At 30.2% G+C, this 18,768-nt stretch overlaps 1 protein-coding gene across 1 annotated transcript in view; it reads left to right on the forward strand.

Annotated features, from left to right (window-relative positions):
• LOC119678030 (serine-rich adhesin for platelets) overlaps positions 1 to 18,768 on the forward strand; it is a 155,524-nt gene that overhangs the window by 3,584 nt on the left and 133,172 nt on the right. Inside the window, exon 2 of the mRNA XM_038089664.1 lies at positions 13,222 to 13,261. The gene's annotated coding sequence lies outside the window, so the exon portion shown is untranslated. The remainder of the gene's footprint in view (positions 1 to 13,221; positions 13,262 to 18,768) is intronic.

The raw sequence follows: 18,768 nt of genomic DNA on the forward strand, positions 1-18,768 counted from the left end.
GAGTATAATGTTTGCTTCTAGATTATGTGCAACAAATAAGCTTGTTTTGGTTAAATCGTGTGTTACCTAAACAAACAGCCACTCCAGTGAACTTTGCAGTGACAGATTAGCTTTGTTGGTTTTTAACAAGATGAGATACATGTTACCAAACAAAAAAAAATATTAAAAATTGATATCCAGAAAGAAACTGCGTTCTACTATGGAAGTCGTCAAAATACAACGTAATTTCAGCTTTTCAACTCACAAGATGCACAACAGGCACATCAGGCACAAGTCGATATGACGTGCAGGCGTCCAAGTTCATTCCGTTTTCGTCTTCCCAGAACGCAGCTCCCGACATATCTTGTGTCGTGTTTATTATTTATAAAATTATGACACTTTCTGACTGTTGCATCACAAATATTGTTGTTGTTGTTGTTGTTGTTGTTTTTATAAATGTTGAAACCTTAAATTTATTCTCGTATTTTACTTAGACACTTCTTTAGATAAATATTTGTGCTTAAGTAGTTTCAATTTGACAGCTTGTTTCTCGCACGTGACGCTTGATCCCTACTTACGAGTATGTGGATTTCTCAGTATTTCACTTAGCACATTATAAATTAGGGCTTAGGTTTTAATTGACTGTGCTAAGTATATGAAAATTTTAATATTGAAACGCAATACTACAAGCATACGTTGAAATCAATTTATATAATAAATAGTCTTTATAGCCATAATTTCATAAATATTCTTTCGTGTGATGAAAGATATTTAAAGGCACATGAATGTTTTTAAGTCGCAGATATTCAATTTAAAAATATTATAAACTAATCCTAAACAACTTATCTTTATCTTTATCGTGCTAGGTCACCCACCTAAGAGCTTTCCCAGCCTTCTGTTCGAACTTCTGTTCGAGCACCAATACAATATCCTTCAGATTAGTTAACTAATGAGTCTTCGATGCTTTTAATTAACTAAATTACTTCATATATGTTTGATGTGATTCGTTGTACACCAGAGAACAAAGCAGAACAAAGTCAGAAGAATGATATATAATTTCATAAAAAAAATTGGCTTAAGTAGTGGTATAAATTTCGAATGATATAAATTTGATAAAAAAAAACTCTTAAACATACAAAATTAATTAAATTAAGACTACATATTCATCATTTCGAAATCATTTTATATTACTTTGATAAAGTAAAAGTTGATTACATGTTAATCTTAAACAGATTTCAAAAGCAAATATTTGATGCAATAAATCCGTTGATTACCAGCATTTAATAAATATGTAATAATAATAAATATTTCATAATTCGCATTTCTCACAATTTCAATTAGTTTCGAACCAGTTCTGTGGTGGCTTCCAAAGCTATAAGTGTTCAGTAAGTGGCCAAAGAAATGCTGTTTCTTTCAGTAGCCTTTGCAACAACTTATATAATCGTTATCTTGAGAAAAGCAAATGTATCTCATTTTGTGATCCCTCCTACCTTATCAGCTAGAATGCATCTACTAAACACAATAATTTCAGCACTCTTAACTGTATCTGCAGCATAGACAAGTTGTTTGTCGTCCACTCCGGATGCCTCTTTTTATCTCACAAACAGATAAATGTCTTGTTTGGTTACCACCAACATTTTTATGCGCCACAAAAGATGCAGTTTTTATACTTAGATAAGAAGAAGAAAGATAAAATATAACAAGGAAAGCACAACACTTCTTATTGTCCACTCAGAATTGCGATATGATAATAGTAACAATGTAATGTACTATAGAAATTATTTATTTTTCTATTAATTGGAATATAATAAACAATATTCTAGCTGAGGTGTTCACTTTAATAAAGTTAATTTCAACGCTAATTACTTAGATTCTCTGTCACATAGAATATGAACGATGTTAAAAGATGAGGTCAATCTAAAAAGTTCGTTCGAGTCAGTAAAAAAAATTCTGAACAATTTTTTAATTTGAATATATTCGAACATAGATAACTATACTGATTGGATTCCAACTAGACACGGTTCTATTAATTACAATCTTTCAAAGATGTCTTTATATAAAGCAATTCGCTTCGTAGATTTTTTCTTTCTGCAGTAGATGAAAGCATCAGTAATTAAAAGCGAGATATGTGATCAAGAGGCTTAATACCTAGAGGTCTAAGTTTATTTAACCCACAAAGCATGAGGGTGGAACAGGTGGAAGTGCAATAGCTGAAAGAAGTTCATTATTTCTGTAGATAACATAAAATATGTTATAGCTTGCACTATATCATAGTATTTTCTGATAATAATAATAATAGTATTTAATAACAGTCAATACAATACCCTTTTTTATCATTTATTATAAATTTTTTAAGTTCATCTATACTATATATACCAGCGCTCGTTCCTATCCCGTAAATATTTTCTTGTGGGCTAATTAAAATATCAGAAACCTTTACATAGAATTTTCTTTTATAGCTGCAGCTAATTCAAAATCCACTCTCCGAAATGGGATTTGAGGTTTAGGACAATTTGGGTTGAATTTTCTATCAAAAACTCTTACGCAACGGTAATTGATTGTTCCCATTGCAGAAGAGTCAAAAGTATAAAAACAGCTGATGTAAATATACTGAGTAACAGATTACGCCTAAACCCCGAGCGGTTTGAGGCTTCAAACCTTCAAGCCCCAATGGGTATGTACTAGATGAAGCGGCATGACCGTATTTTCTTTCAAATTATTTTAACGTTATTTACAAAGCTTAATTCTAATTATTAAGAGTTTTAATAATGAGATGAAATTCTCTTAGCAAATGTCATTTAAGTTGTCCTAATTTTGAATATGTTCTTGGTTTACAAATAAAATGATTTGAAACATTAAAAGAAGTACAAAAATTTTGTCAATATTATATAGTATGGATCATATAATATAGATCTAACAGTATCTGCTGTTAAATGAAAACCAATAGCCGGTACGTCTAGTCGTGACTGGACGAGTAGTATATGTATAGCGATATATATCTCATTCTTTAGCAAATTTCTTTTCCTAACAAGCTAATAGGGAGTAAGTTGAGTAAATCTTAATTAGATTAAGTACGGGCGAAGGTTGAAAAATGGAGAGTGGATTTTAAGTCTCGATTCATTTACTTACATGCTTGCGGAATTATGCGTTCTAATGAAGTCAATAATGGCAGTGCCATTCGTTAGGCCTGTGATTCACCTGCCAATTTGTACTCTGCTTAGATTTAATGCGTGCATAAACGCTGAGTTCGCTTACAGTTGATGAAACTATCCAACTATTTTCCAATGTCCGTAAAATAATTGCAACAAAATGCATGCAAATGCGCTTAAAATACTCGTAGCAAAAACAACAACAAAATCGTTGTAATCTGCTCATGAATTAGTCCGCTTGTTGGAACGGTTGAGCGCACTAAGCCGCCGCTTCTGCGTGGCTTCAAGATACTTTTCATTGCTGGAAACGCTGCTGCTGCTGTCTGTCCGTTTACTTTGACTTTATAGGCTAATTTGATTAATGATAAGCGAAGAAGAGCTTAGTAAAGTTGCCGTCTGCGTACTGTGATTCATTGCTTATTTGTATCTTTTTTAAATGTCTTTACTTACAGTTTTGTTGTAGTTTTCTGTTTAATTTTGTATCTGCAGCAAAATAAACAAAAGTCGTTATTATGTTTTACGCCGTTGTTATCGGGCGATACAAACGCGTGCGATGCTTTGCAACTACGAGATAAAAAATTGCAATTGTAACACAGTTAGCTTCTTCAGATATTCAGATTTCTTAAATATTTTCAATTGCTTTGAATATTTCTTTTTATTTTAAATTAAATTCAAAATTTCTAAATAAATTTTTGCTATGAATGGCATTAAATGGGTTAAGAATCTTGAAGAGATTGAGCTGATGCGCACTTTCGCAGTAATTGCAGCATTTGCGGCAATTTCACATATTGCAATTATTGTAGAATGCAACTGCAATTGCACTACTGAACGCACCGCCCCGCACCGCACCATTATACCGTAAGTGTGGCTCTTAGTTTGCTTCTGCTGTTGTACATAATATGCCTTGATTGTGCGGCATAAATGGTTTTAATAATTTAATAGTTTCAATAAAAATAATCCGCAGTAAAGTGAGCGCTCCTCTCATACGCTCCTGCGTATGATGGATGCACTCGTTGCTATTGCATTGTTATCCAATGAATTATACTCAACGTTTTGCAGCATCAATGCAGTAATTCCAACGATTTGTCGTATGTTTTTGATTTAATTTGAGTTTTGTGTTATTCAGATTTAATTTAGATTTGCAGTTTTATGAAATGAATAGCTTCCTCTTTACAATAACTTAATTTGAAAAACGAATCAATTCAATGTGAGTTGCATTAGATTGTTATAGAGACTTCTGCAGTCTAGTATAGAGCTGTTTGCAGATAACGATGACAGTCTAATGTGAGTTTACACGATATCCAATTTTAAGGTTAATCATAGTATGAATGCAAAAGTTAAAGTTTATGAAGCTTCATGAGTATGATTATGGGAAGTGTGATAGTTTATTTTTTACTTTTTATCTTTTATCATTTGGAGCCCAAGTTACTATTGACAAGAATATATACAATATAAATTCATCTTATAAAATACTTTAATAATGTTCTGTGCTTAGAATAAGTATCATCAATCAAAGTTATGATGAAACAAGTAAAGTATCGATTAAGATTTCAATTATTCTTTTCAACAGAACTGCTTGAAGTTTTTACCATAAGATCAGTTGAATTTACAACTGGAATGATTTTTTGCTGAGGAAAACGGCTAAGCAGTTCCTTCTCTCTGCTTTCTCTGTCATGGAGATATCTCCTGCATTGATAGATGGATAAATGTGGCTACTGGCCTCAGGTAAATACATGCTTACTTTTCGTATATGGTTTCGTTATATGATTTTCTTAAAGTGTGCTCTATCCAAACCCATGTATTTTTGAATTTCGCTCTTGGTCTGCTAGTCCAAGCGTACAAATCGATATTGAATATTCTTTGATGCCACCGGATGTGCAAAATTCTTCGTAGATAATAGTTTATAAAAGTCTGAACTTTTCATTGGTTTGTCGTGTTGGTTGACGTTTACCACCACGCCTTGTTGAGATGGATATATGGCAGTAATTCTATATCATTTTTAAGTTGAACAAAAGCACCTCTACGCTTCTTGACTCTGGTAGTTATCAGGGAGTTATGTTATTTATTTCACACATTCTAGCTCTTTATAATCGAATGGAAAGAGAAGATACAATTTGATATATTATAAAAAATGTACTTACAAGAGATTTATACTGTAGACTGGAGAAACTATGGCAAAATATGGGAAAGTATAAAGACATCATTGGCATATTTCAAATCATCTAGTTGGGTAAATGAAGTCTATTCAATACCATGTTATTCATCCGAAGATGCTTCTATTATTTTATTTAGATAAACAAAAAGATGATGGAATGTGTCAATTATATAATCCTTTTAAGCAGGCACTCTTTTTTATAAAAAACTTTATACATAAACGTACGATTTAAGCTGTCGTACAATAATAATAATAATAATAATAATATATTATACTAATTCGAAGAAGTAAAGAATTTTCTTATGAATCAGCACTAAATTTTCACTCAGCCTAACTTTTAGTATTTGCGAATTTATCCAATATCTCGCTTATTTATATTCGACTTTTAAAATTATAGAAACCAAAACAAAACGTATAATTTTTTATTTAAGGCGGTAACCCAGTATAATTAACTAGACCATCTATGAATACTTCACTTAGATTAGAGTTGAAGTTGAAGTGGTTAACAGTTCAAAGTTTAATTTTAAGCTAAATCTTGATAAATGCTCAGAAAATCAATGTATCTGTTTGGCTGAGTCGATTATTCATTGCGGTTCATTGAGTGATAATTGATGTCTAAGTAGAGCAGTGGGAACGGATCAAAAAACCGATCAAGCAACAGCTAGCAATAAAAGAGACGCAACTAAGTTCTTATCTGGTTAAAAGAGAAAGAAACTTCACAAATTAGTAAGAAAGTGAAACTCCTAATAAAGTAACAGATGTACATAGATCTGCGAGTCATTTATTCGAAGCGTTTGACATATGAGTTTGTCTACGACACAATAACATTACTTTCGTTTAATGATTTAAGCTAGTTAGTATTACTTCATATATACTCTTCATATATCATATCAAGAAACTGAATCAGTTTAATCTTTACCACTTTTACCTTTGCTCGAAGAAAGCAGCTGTCGAAAAGTATATTCAATGTATAGCACTGTGCATAGCATTGTTTTATTACCAAGCAGTGAAAGAGATACAAAATACTTAACTCGAGTTAGTTTAAATAATAGACGTTAAATACTTGCTTCCGGGGTGTAAGGCAACAAAGAGTCAAAAAGTCATTTAAAAAAAAAATTTACTGCTTAATCTTTCATTTTATTTGGTGTTTTCTCACTATCTTTTAAGTGATTTGAATTTTTGTCTTAAAAACAGCATATCTTAATCTGTGAATTGTTGAACAATAAAATTTACTACTTAAGATACTTAAGAAGATAAAACAAAAGTAACGTAAATATTGAAATTTTCTTAAGCAAATAGACGACGGTCGTTTAAGTATCTTTGACTGTTATTTTGTTACTTTTAAGTTGTGAAGTAGTACAAATATTTGCATATTCTATTTAACACAAAAAACAACACTCTATCTGACTCTTCTGGTTACACGAAGTTGAAGTTTTTTAACTTTTATTTTAATGCTTTTACTACTTTTTATCTCTTTTCAATTTATCTATAATCCTTTGAAGCTCAAAAGACTTAACAAGAACATTTTAAGGAGTTCATAATGTATCTTCTTATCTTAAGTTGAACTAATAAAAAATGAGTATAAATTGAAATAAACAAACAAATGTACTTTAATAAAAGCATAAGTACTTTTTTAAGCTTACCAGTCAAGTAAATCTTTGCAAAATGACATTAAACTAAAAAGTTAGCATTTCTATCTGTTTTTTAAATTATTTTTTTTTTGTAAGTAGCTAATTTAATTCAAATTTTTTTTTTTGATGTATAATGTTCTAACTTTAAAATGTGAAAATATTTTTATTAAGCAATGTATTTATTTAGTGTGAATAATTACGAGTAGTGTTACTATATTTATACTGTTCTCTTTAAGTTCTCTTTATTTTTTGATGTACGTTAATAAGTTTTAAAATAACACAGTATTTTAAATAACATTTACAGATACTTACTTACTTACTTATTTTGGCCATAACCACCCGTTACCGAGTTTCGACCTGACGCAGCATGTCTCTCCAGGCGCCTCTGCTGTGTGCGCGCTTTCTCCAGTCTCGTACATCAAGTCCAGTTAGTGCTCCCTCAACTTGATCACTTCACCGGAGACACATTCTACCTCTATGCCTTCTTCCGCCAACTACTGCTTCAAACACTTTTTCGCTGGAGCATCTTCATCCATTCTCACGACATGACCAAGCCAGCGAAGCCGCTGGATGTTCATCAATGTCGTGATAAAGCTCGTACAGCTCGTGGTTCATTCTTATGCGGTAGTCGTTGCCAACTCGTAGAGAACCAAAGATCTTACGAAGAACTTTTCTCGAAGTATATGTCGGCTACTGGTAGAAATGTGCGTCGCTCGGACGCCGAGCTAGTGGCTGGCGACTATACTTTCGGATCTGTCAAGAATTTCATCTACCTTTGCACCGCGTAACATTTACAGATAAAGACAAAAATTAGGCTTAGATATATAAGGTGTTTGGTAGATTTCAACAGAATTGCAAACATTTTATAGATAATTTTAACCTAAAGTATTTTTGATTTTCTTTATTTATTAATATCACAGCAAAACAAAAATTTACCAATTGTTTTATATGTCTACATTTTTTAGATATATATTACTTTAAATAATTTTCTTTAATAATCACAATTTTTAATATTAAATATTCTGTTTCTTTTTATAGAATGTATATCACAATATCTAATACTTAAAAGAATTAAAACCAAAATAAAAGTTAAGACTGTAACTTTTATATTATATACATATTTACATTTGCTTATCTCTGCCATCTATATATATTTATCGATACTCTCCCTCTATAAGATCTGGAGTGTTTATTTTAACGGCGTTACGCCTGCAAGCATCTTAAAGATATTAATGCGTATCTTGTAGATGTACAAGTACATACTTAGGCTTATATATTTTTGCACTTAAGATATATTTCACGTTGTACTGCAGCTTACGAGAGCATAATATTTTCTCTACGAAAAGAGTATTCTTTAGTCGGTGTGTAGTCATTGATATGAAATAAGCTGACTGTGCATGTGCAACTTGTATCTACGAATAAAGGAAATTACTTTCGCGCAATGAGCATATGCAGCGCAAAAAAGCTCCCGCATAATATTACTCATGCTGTCTACTCACATATCTGCGTTTGATTTAATCGTACCTCTTAGAAGCAATGCTCGTTGCTAAGTTTATAATTCATACACATTATTGCATTACCATTATATTTTAATATTAAAGAAATAATTTTTCACTTTACTACTCTAAAAAGCTGGTAGTTTAAGAACAAGTCTATGAAAGATTGCCGGACATTTGATTTGATATGTCATGTTTCCTAAGCAGTGATCTAGAGAGTTTCTATAATACGAGTTTTTCTAAGTTCCAAGACCTAACTGTATAACTTTGCTCAATTAATTTTCTTAAGAATTTTGTGAGATTTCCGATATAAGTTTCTGATAGTAGTGCGGTATTCTAAAAACCTTTTTCAAGAATTGTAGCCCTATTGTTTGCTAAAGTTGGATGAGATGAACATTTTTTAATTCTTTCTCTTCTGCTTGTTTGAGTCTACAAAGATTATCATTAAGAATATTTATCCTACCAAGAATATAATATTGTCAATTTTGATCCTATTTATGTATAGCCAGATTTCATCAGTTTTGTTGCAAGTGTTCTCATTTTCCCAATTGAACTACTTCAAGAGGTTACTCGTAAAATTTTAGAAACTATTCAGAAAACAATTTTTCCTATATTCATTTGTATTACCAAAATTTTGACGTACACCAATTTATAAGTTGTGGTTTCGGTTACTGGTTTTGGATACTGTACTGTATGATGGTTTATCATTGCTCTTGAAGAGATTGAAGACATATTATTCATTATTTTTAAATACTTATATAGTTATATAGTTCCTTTCATATTGAATGGAAACTATTTTTGATAGTTTCTGAATTATCTATATAATTGGGTAAACAGAACTCCTTATACAACGAAATGGCTTAACACTTTGGATCACTCATTTTGATGGTTAGCTACATCACAATAAAAACCGTAATTAAAAGGTTTGGGATCCACTCCTTTGAAACTACTATTATAAATTAGTAACTTTCACATTAAAAGACTTTAATAATTACTTTTTCATAATATTTTATTCATTTTAATTGAGTTATTATTCACAAGTAGCAGAACTTCCCACTTACAAACAATTTGCACAAATAATTAGAACTTTTTAATTTATCATTTAATCACAGTTAATGCAAATGATAAATGACCAGTAAGCAATGGACCATTAATAACACACAGTCACAGTTGTAGGTGGTTAAAATATTTTCATACACTCCTCAACTGACAAGTGCACAGTAGCTTGAATAGAAAATTAAGTTATTTGTAATAAAATAAATCAAAATATCCCCGTGGCTGCTCAATTTACTTTCTTGTAAGACACTTTCGTTTAACAAATAGACAGACATTGTCTGGTTTGCATGCCAGCGTACGTAGTCGCATTTTTACTGCTTATAGAAAAGATCAACGACACTAGATACAAATGTATATTACAGATACTATTTGCTTTTTCTTATCGTTTGTTGTCACACGATTTTGCTGTTATAAGTGCCGATGCTGCTGCCAGCTACAAACTGTTGCTGCTGCAGCTGCAACTGCAACTGCATTGCCGTATCTGTATCTGTATTCGTTATATGATAATGCTTCAGTTGTTGATGCTGATGTTGATGCTGATGCTGATGTTGATGATGACGATGATGGAATGCATCTTTTCACATTGTTTGACTCAGAAATGGTCTTGGCAAATGCATTCTTAAGCGTTAAAAATGAAACGCACATTTTATCAGCTCAGTTTTAGTTATTTTTCCTTGCACAATCGTGTTTATCTGCACATGCAACAGCGACTACAACAAATTGTTGCAGTTAAAATTGCAGTTGCTATTGTTGTTGTTAGGCTTAGACTTGTACTTAATAACATCTAAGCTGCATTCATTAAAAATACTTAAGCGAGTTTAAGATACTCTTAAAGACACAATTAATTGAGAATAAATAACAACAGTTCTGAATGATACGTATAAGCTAAAATCTCTATTACTTGAAAGGAACGAAATGTGATTAAATATATAAAAATTGTTTAAGGTTCGGAATAGTTAAAATGAAACGTCAGGCACTTGTACTATCCTGATTACTTATAATAAAAGTTTTACTTTTTCGGACTTTTTTATAGAAATTTTTTAATAAAACTAAATTAAAAATTAAATTAAAAATTAAAAAATTAAAATTTTTTACTTACAAATTAAGAACTTGCTTTATTGGAATATCTTTCAAATTTACCTCCTTTCACAAGTAATATTAATCCAAACCCAAATGTTATGTTTATTGTGATATTGACGGTCCCCAGGGAATCCACCTAGACCTTTTAGCCCATTGTGTTACCATATAGAGAGAAAAACTCAGGGTTTAGAACCTTTGGCGAAGCTCAGAACGCTGTTTAGTAGCAAGTCTTGTAACTGAACAAGATCCTCAAGGTAGATTGCTCTTAAAGTGTTGTATCGCCGCCGTGTGTGAGCTGGACAAAGACAGAGTAGATGAGAGGCACCATTTCGTCTTCACTCCAGCTTGGACAGGTATGATTGAAAGGGAGATTCAATCTTCTAGCGTGGTTCTCTAGTTTCCAGTAGCCTTTGAGTAAACCTACCATAAGACTGATATCTCTAATGAGCATCTCAATGACAATATCGGATTTCCTTTTAGTGGAAAGTGGTCAGATTGCATACAGATGTCTGCATATCGTGAGTCTTCCCATTATTAATTAAAAATTATAACAAAGAAGGAATTCAGTAACAAAATGAAAAGTTCTGTTACTTTATTTATAATTTGTTGATTCATTATATCTTAGGTTATGTAAGAAATCCGTGACATTTCAACAGGCCATTATTTGTGCTTAAGTGAGTTTTGGTGCACTAAGCTGCCACTCCCACCTAACCTAGGTTATAACTAGTTGTGAATATTGCTTTGATATCAAAACATCTCGTAATAAATAATTGTATATTAATCAAAGTTAATAGATACTAAACTTTATCTAAGTAAAGGCTGCAGTTAGATATTATAAAATGTGGCTAATTTTAACTCCTTCATAGTAGTTCACCGTTTCATGAGAGTAAAGTTGCTTGCATTGAGTCACTTATTATTATTATTAACCAGAATTAAAATTAGTTTTATTATGTATTGTTTATTTTAAAAAATTACATTTAATTACCAGTAATTCTCTTCTCGTTAATGTATTTTCGCTTAAAAGTATTTCATTTACTATTTCTCAGAAAATTAAATTACTAAATGCAACAAACTTTCACTACGCACAACAATATAAGCGATATAATTGGTTATGAAGATTTGCTCTCACCTAAAAACGATGGACACGCATTTTTAGATCTGATAATCAACCAAACAAAAGTTTAAACAAATTGCCTGATATAATTATACAATAATAAACATTTTAACGGCTAATAAAAAATGAAGACTTAACAATTTCGCACACGTAATGAGTTATTAGTCGAGTCGATTTTATGAGATTCTAAAAACGGTTAAAGCGAATTGCAGACTTAAGATAGCTCGTAAGAAAATTAACTATATCTGCAGTAGTATGTTCTGAAGCTAGGCTTATGCATTTATTATTGCAGATAACATTATAGAAGCTTCGGTTCAAGAGCAGTTTGCAATTGTGTTCGCAGAGACTTCAACTTACTTTTGGTTCGAGCGGAACAAAATAAAAATGTGGGTTAGTGAAAAAATTGAAAAGCTTCTTGGAGTAAAACAGTAGTCGTCATCAATAACTACTGATATTAATTAGTTTATAATTTAGTTATGCACATGTACGTTTTATGGATTGCCAAAATATACTAGTAAATACTACTTCCTGATTGTATTTTTTGTAAAAACCAGAATTTTATGGTTATTAGTTATTGGATATTAAGAAGAAATAAACTAACCTATAGTTATTTCAGTATCTGAGAACTTCTTCTTGGCAAATCGAGATTCATTAATAATTTCTAATCTACTTACAAGTCGAAGTAGGGGCCTCTATCTAGAAAAGGGCAGCAACCAGAAGTAATTAAATTTTATGTTGACTGATTGGAAACATTTGTAATTTAGATGGTCGTAATAATTAAAAAACTCCTATCTTTACGTACATACGTAAAGATAGATGTTTGCCCTTACAAACAGAATAGTATTGAAATTTAACAATCAAAAATAAAAATATATAATTAATTAATTTAATTATTCTACAGCTGGTTTATGATGTCTTTCTAATATGAACACAGCAAAAGAATTTGTTAATAAAACTTTCACAACAAAGCAACAAAAGTCTAGAAAAATGTACGAACATAAAAGTCAAGTATGGCTTTAGGTCAGTAGGCGCTGACTCTAAGCTTCAAATTAGGCAGAACACGAGTTCGATTCCTAGTACTTGCAGTCTAAAAAAAAAAATTAATTACGAATAATTGAATACAAGAATTATTTTCAAGACCACTGATGATGGGTATTTGGCAATATTCAATTAATTAAAATTATGTCAAAAACAATTTTAAAAAAACTCTTATTAATTATTATTTGATATTGACGTTTTCATTATTCCGTACACTTTCTAGCATTTTGGTAGTATTAGCTGAAACTTTGACTTTTGTTTATTTCAAAACTGTGAACCACTTAGATTTTAAAGAGATTCAGTTCTTCGAGAATGGTTTCTTCCAATGATTTGTTTCGCCATTTTTTAATGCTATAAAGCTATAGAGGTTTAATTAATTTACATTAAAAAGTCGGTCGTTTCAGTTCTAAACCTATTTGATTATGTACCATAGTTTATAGTTTGTGTAGTTCTCAGTATAAAATTTTTATAAATTTTAAATGGAAAACCATTCACTATATTAATATATTCCTTCTCTTTTCAGATAATTCACATGAACCTTGTATATTGTTCGCCAGTATTTGGTATGTATAAGCATTAACAAATTATTTCATTTTTGCCTTATTTAAAAGTATTTAATTATTTTTTGACCAAAATTGTTATTATTGTATTTTATTGGGCTAATTGGTAAATTACTTTCAACTTTTGTTAAAAATAAAAATTAAACAAAAACAACTTAAATTATTTTTTTACTAATTTTTATTTAATTCAATATTTCGACAATTTTATTTAAAAGTTGAGTTATAGTTCATATCTATAATTTTTTGTTTTTGAAATAAATAAAATACCATAATGTATAAATAGTTTTACTTCATTTCTGAAGTTTATTTGAGAAGTTCTACTAAATATTCACTTTCTTGAAGCTACTGAAGTTTAAAAAAATAATTATATACGTATTTAATTATTATATATTATATTACTAAATTTTTGAAATATTTTATTTAGCGAATAAGTTTTCTTAATTAGTAAAAATTATATAGGAATCCTAGCAAGGTCTTTAGGTTAAATTATAATTTAAAAAAAATTTATATATTTTGCATGGAAGTGAATGAAACCCTAATATATGTATTGGGAATTGACACTGATGTATAAACAAAAGAAATACATAGGTTGGTATCGTATACGGAAGGGCTGTCCAGACCAGATGTGATCGCGGATCAATACAAATCAGTGTACAGATTGTAGAGTCGCAGAAACAAATATCATAGTTCACAATTGTTTTGGAGAAAAATAAAAATACGGTTATAATGTTAAATTTAGTTTTATCAATTTATCAATTTAAATTAATTTATTTGGTATACCATAAAAATTAAATACGAGTTGAGCCTTTTCCAAGTTAGTGCATCTGGGCACTTTTACTCATTGAGAACTGGGGGGTTTCTGCGGAATCCCACCCATCTCACTGACTAATTTGTGTGTTCCTCATAAGCTTCGTGATTATTCAATGACTGATCTAAGATGTACGTACCGCCCCGTGCGTAATTGTAGTAGATTAAAAATATGTCGCGGGCCGCACAAACATTAGCCGCGGGCCGCATTTGGCCCGTGAGACGTGCTTAGGACAGTCCTGTTACACAAGATGAAATAATACCACACGCTAAAATAGGTTCAGCACTAAAACTTATTACAGAAATTGAACTCGGAAAAATACTCTGAGTTCATGTAGGACTTTAAATGCCATATCTGGCCTTTTGTTTTTATTGATAGCTTAGTTTAGTGTGTAAGGTATGTGTAAGTGAAATGAAAGAATTTACTTTAAAATTGATTTTTTTTAATTGTATTTCTTTGAAACACAAAAACTTCTACAATTAAATTTACCATTGTAATTTGGATGATTTCAGTATCTGACCTAATCACTCCACTAACTATTATTGAGCTCATATTAAATTTTCCTTTAAATTTGATTAATTAAAACTATGCGAAATTGATAAGTTAAAGTAATTTTTTTAATTAATTTTATTTACAATTTTCTCTGCTTTCTTTAATTTATTTTACATGACATAAACAACGTTCATTTGAAGTTCGATTAATTAGATACGATTCATATACTCGCAAATATGGGATTTGCCTTCCACAATATAAATAATGGGTCTATAAATATTTACTAGTGCAACTGCATTAATTTTTAAGTAGAATTAAATTAACAAAGATTTTAATTAAATTTTAGTATCTTGCAATGTAACATAAATCCGAACAGGGTTTCTACTCAAACTGTTTGATTTTGAATTTATTATCGCGCTTTCCTTGGTACTTGTACTTTCGGCCTTTAAGCAGTTTAAGTCTCTCTCATTGTAAGCCAGGTTAAATCAATTTTTTTCTTTTTCCAATTTTTTGAATTTTTGTTTTTTTGTTTTTTTGTGATAACGGCAAACTTTTGTTTGGTAATAAATACGTTTTATGTGCGATCATTAATTTGAAAGAATCTGTGCTGTATTCGAACTTATTCTTGCCGACACACTGTATCTGGAGCGCTCATTTCTTTGCCCCTGCAAGGTTCTAAACTCTTTTATATTATTTCGGTTTTATTATTGGGCCAAAAATTTGGTATGTACCTTTGCGTGCGCCTGTGTGTGGCCAACAACGTTTTTTCTTTTGGCCATTAATTCATTTTAGCCATGCTATGGATGCTGCAGATACACATGGGCATATGATATGGGCATATGTGTTTGTATGCATGTACGTATGTTCATCTTGTGCTGATAATAAATTGAATTATTTATTAAACGCTGAACTTTGCGTTTTACTGAATTTTTTCCAGCTCGGCTGTAAGTCCCTTTAGGCGTAAACGATTTGTCTTTGGTTAATTTTCGTAACATTTTCTTTTCAACTTAGTTATTTTTTATATTACGATTTTTGGTCTTTGATATTTACAGCGTAATAAAGTAATTAAGGTATGACAATGAAATTTGTTATGGTAAGATTAATTGAGATTTTTTGACGAGCACCATTTTTATTATTGGTTTTTGGCAATTTTTTGTTGTGATCAATATGACTTCTGCAAACTCGGAGCAGTGAGGAAACTCGGACCGTTTTGTTAGTTTAGGTTGATACTGAATTTTTGAAAAAAATGCAATTAAAAGAAAGATAAACTTACACTGATTATAATAAATTCCTTTAGAAAATTCAAAGAAGTTGAATGAAACAAACTATTATTGTATATATTGTAACTATCTAAAATTTATCCAAAAGTGATAATTTTCAAAAATTTATCTTCTTCCAAAACCATTTGAATATAGAATAAATTAGTTAACTGCAATGAAAAAATATATATATCATAATGTTTAATGCATAAATACTGGTATATGGATATGTAGCATTTAGCAAGGCCTCAGACACTACTATTCGCCAGCTAGAAATTGTATAAAGTCAGGCTCTGAGAAGACTTTTCAAAATACCATGGTACATTAGGACGAACGACATCCTCAGTGACCTCAAGATTGATCCGATCAAAAAATACATAAAGGATGGAGCCCTAAAATTATTTACGAAAATAAGGCTTACCAACACCTCGTTATCGAACCTCAGAGTGGTTACAGGCTCCTCGGGGAGGTATGCAGAACTGAGGTCAATTATTACTTAGTCTGATAAAGTGATAAACAATAATCCAGTCAAGGCGTAGAGAGGGGTTATAAAGAAACTTCGCAGTTAATAGAGAGTAAAAGTACTCAAGTGCATTGACTCACCTAGCCTCAATATAATAATAAATAGTTAATATTTAATTTGAACAAATAGTAAATTTGAACAAATAATTTTATTTAGATAAAATTTTGTGGAGTTCCAAATGACTACAAAATCACATGTGAAATAGTTACGGTTATAAATATTTTAATCTGTTTTTGATTACTAAATATTCAACGTATTATTTTCTTTGACAATGATCAAAATTTAGTAAAGGAACTTAGAGCAAAGTCATATAGAAGGACGGATGTTCAGTCTTATATGGTGGTATATTCTAAAAAAATGAATTCATAGAAAGCTTTGGACAACTTGTATAAAAAAGAAAATAGATAGCAGAATTAATATTTCTTCATATTTTTAAATAATTTGAATTTAAGATTATTCAAATTTTTTTATCTCTTCAACGTGCAAATATTTTTTGACTTTTCGACTTTTAAAAAATTTATAATTCGATATTTTTTCTGTTTTCATTTTTTCGTGGTCAAAATTAATATTTTTGAATCAATTTCTGCAGTTAGTGCAAAACATATGGTATTTTAATAAAAACATACCACTACCTAAAAATTTAAAACATATCAAATATCAAAATATTTGATAAATTCAATAGATTAACCTTAACTACTTTTAATATTTATTACGCATTTCACCAAAAAAGTATCGGAAAGGCAGATCAACTTTTATTAAAACGTTAGTGTTAGTTTCAGCTTCAAAGTAAGTTCCATTTGATGTAAGATACATCAAATCTTTCTAATCTATTTCTAATCTTGAAAAATCCTCTTATCAGTGCACATCGATGTAATCTTTAACTACTTTAAAGAATGTTGCTTTGATTTAAATTTTGAGCAGAGGACTAACCAGCATCCATGAAAACCGCTTTCTACCTATTTTTAAAACATTTTCTTAAAACTTAACGAGGTTTTTCGAAAAGTAGTGAACTACAACAACAAATATTCTTTTTATATTATTTTAATTAATTGAATTTTTGGCTGACCATACAGCTGTTTCGAGTATTGCGAAATACCCATCATCAGTGGCTTTGGAAATAATTCTTATCCTTAATTATTCGTAAAAAAATTTTTTTAAACTCCAAGTACCAGGAATCGAACTCGTGTCCTGCCAAATTTGAAGCTAAGAGTCAGCACACCTTAACCAACTGACCCAGAGTCGTACTTGACTTTTATTTTCGCACATTTTTCTGAAGTATTGTTAAAACTTAACTTTATATTTCACCACCAATTAGGTTTAAGCAAGTAACTGTGTTGCATTCGCAACATGAAGACAAAAAGTTTTGTCATTCATGCTTAGGAACATTTAAAGCAACACTTTTGTTGCGTCAAACATCTCAACATCAAAATTGTATATGCATGCATGCATCTTTTTATTCCATTTATTGTTATTTAAACATTAATTATTTTGACATTTTTTGTAAATATTTAAAGTTTGAATGCCAATCTCTTGCGACTTTTTAACCCCATTCTCGTGTTTGAGCTCGTGAAAAGAAACATTTCTTTGATTAAAAATTATTTCTTTATACAATTAAATATAATTATTAAGTTTCAAGTTGTCTGTTGACTGTTGGCTGATGTTCGTAGTAATTTGTTAATTGATTAAGTATAATTATCGAAATGCCAAAAAAGTATCTTAAAGAAATATTATCATTGATCGCAGAAGTGGGTCAAGATGACAGAGAAACTTTGTAACGACCGCAGCAATTATGTTGGAAATTGTTGAAAACTGTAATTAGCAAAGAATTATATGGCGAAAACTAAACAAAAATTAATGTTTAAATAATCATTATCTTTTTATACTCATTATTAATTGCTTCTAATAGATTTATTTTAATAGAAAAAGAATGTTATTTTGCCTGTAGAATTGCTGTTGACATCGAAATAGCTAATGATATCTTTTTTAATTTCGAAACTGAAATTTGAGAAAGAAATAGGAAAATTTAGTTTGAAAAGTGAAAGATTTAGTAATCATTTAAATAAACATTTTTAATTTCTTTCTAATGCTTATTCAAACTTTCTAGTCTTATAATAACAATTTTTATGTGCAAGTAATTTATATATTAATGTCTTTAGAATGTCTCTCACTTCGCATAAAATTTGACTGGTTAACGATTGACATTGGGTTAAGTACTATTAAATTTGCAGTTCTACTTTTTATATAGAACTCAAATACTTAAATTAATATGTAAAATATTGAAGATTTAGATGAGGACAATCGAACAGAGCTATGTTAATAAGTGCAATAATGAAATGTTGTACTAAAAACAATTCACATCTAAACTTTTAGATCTTGATGAGGCAAAATCTAACAAGCGTTAAATTCTCCATTCTATAATGAATATTTA

This window comes from Teleopsis dalmanni, chromosome 2, assembly GCF_002237135.1.
Source record: "Teleopsis dalmanni isolate 2A chromosome 2, ASM223713v2, whole genome shotgun sequence".
Taxonomy (NCBI): Eukaryota; Metazoa; Arthropoda; class Insecta; order Diptera; family Diopsidae; genus Teleopsis; species Teleopsis dalmanni.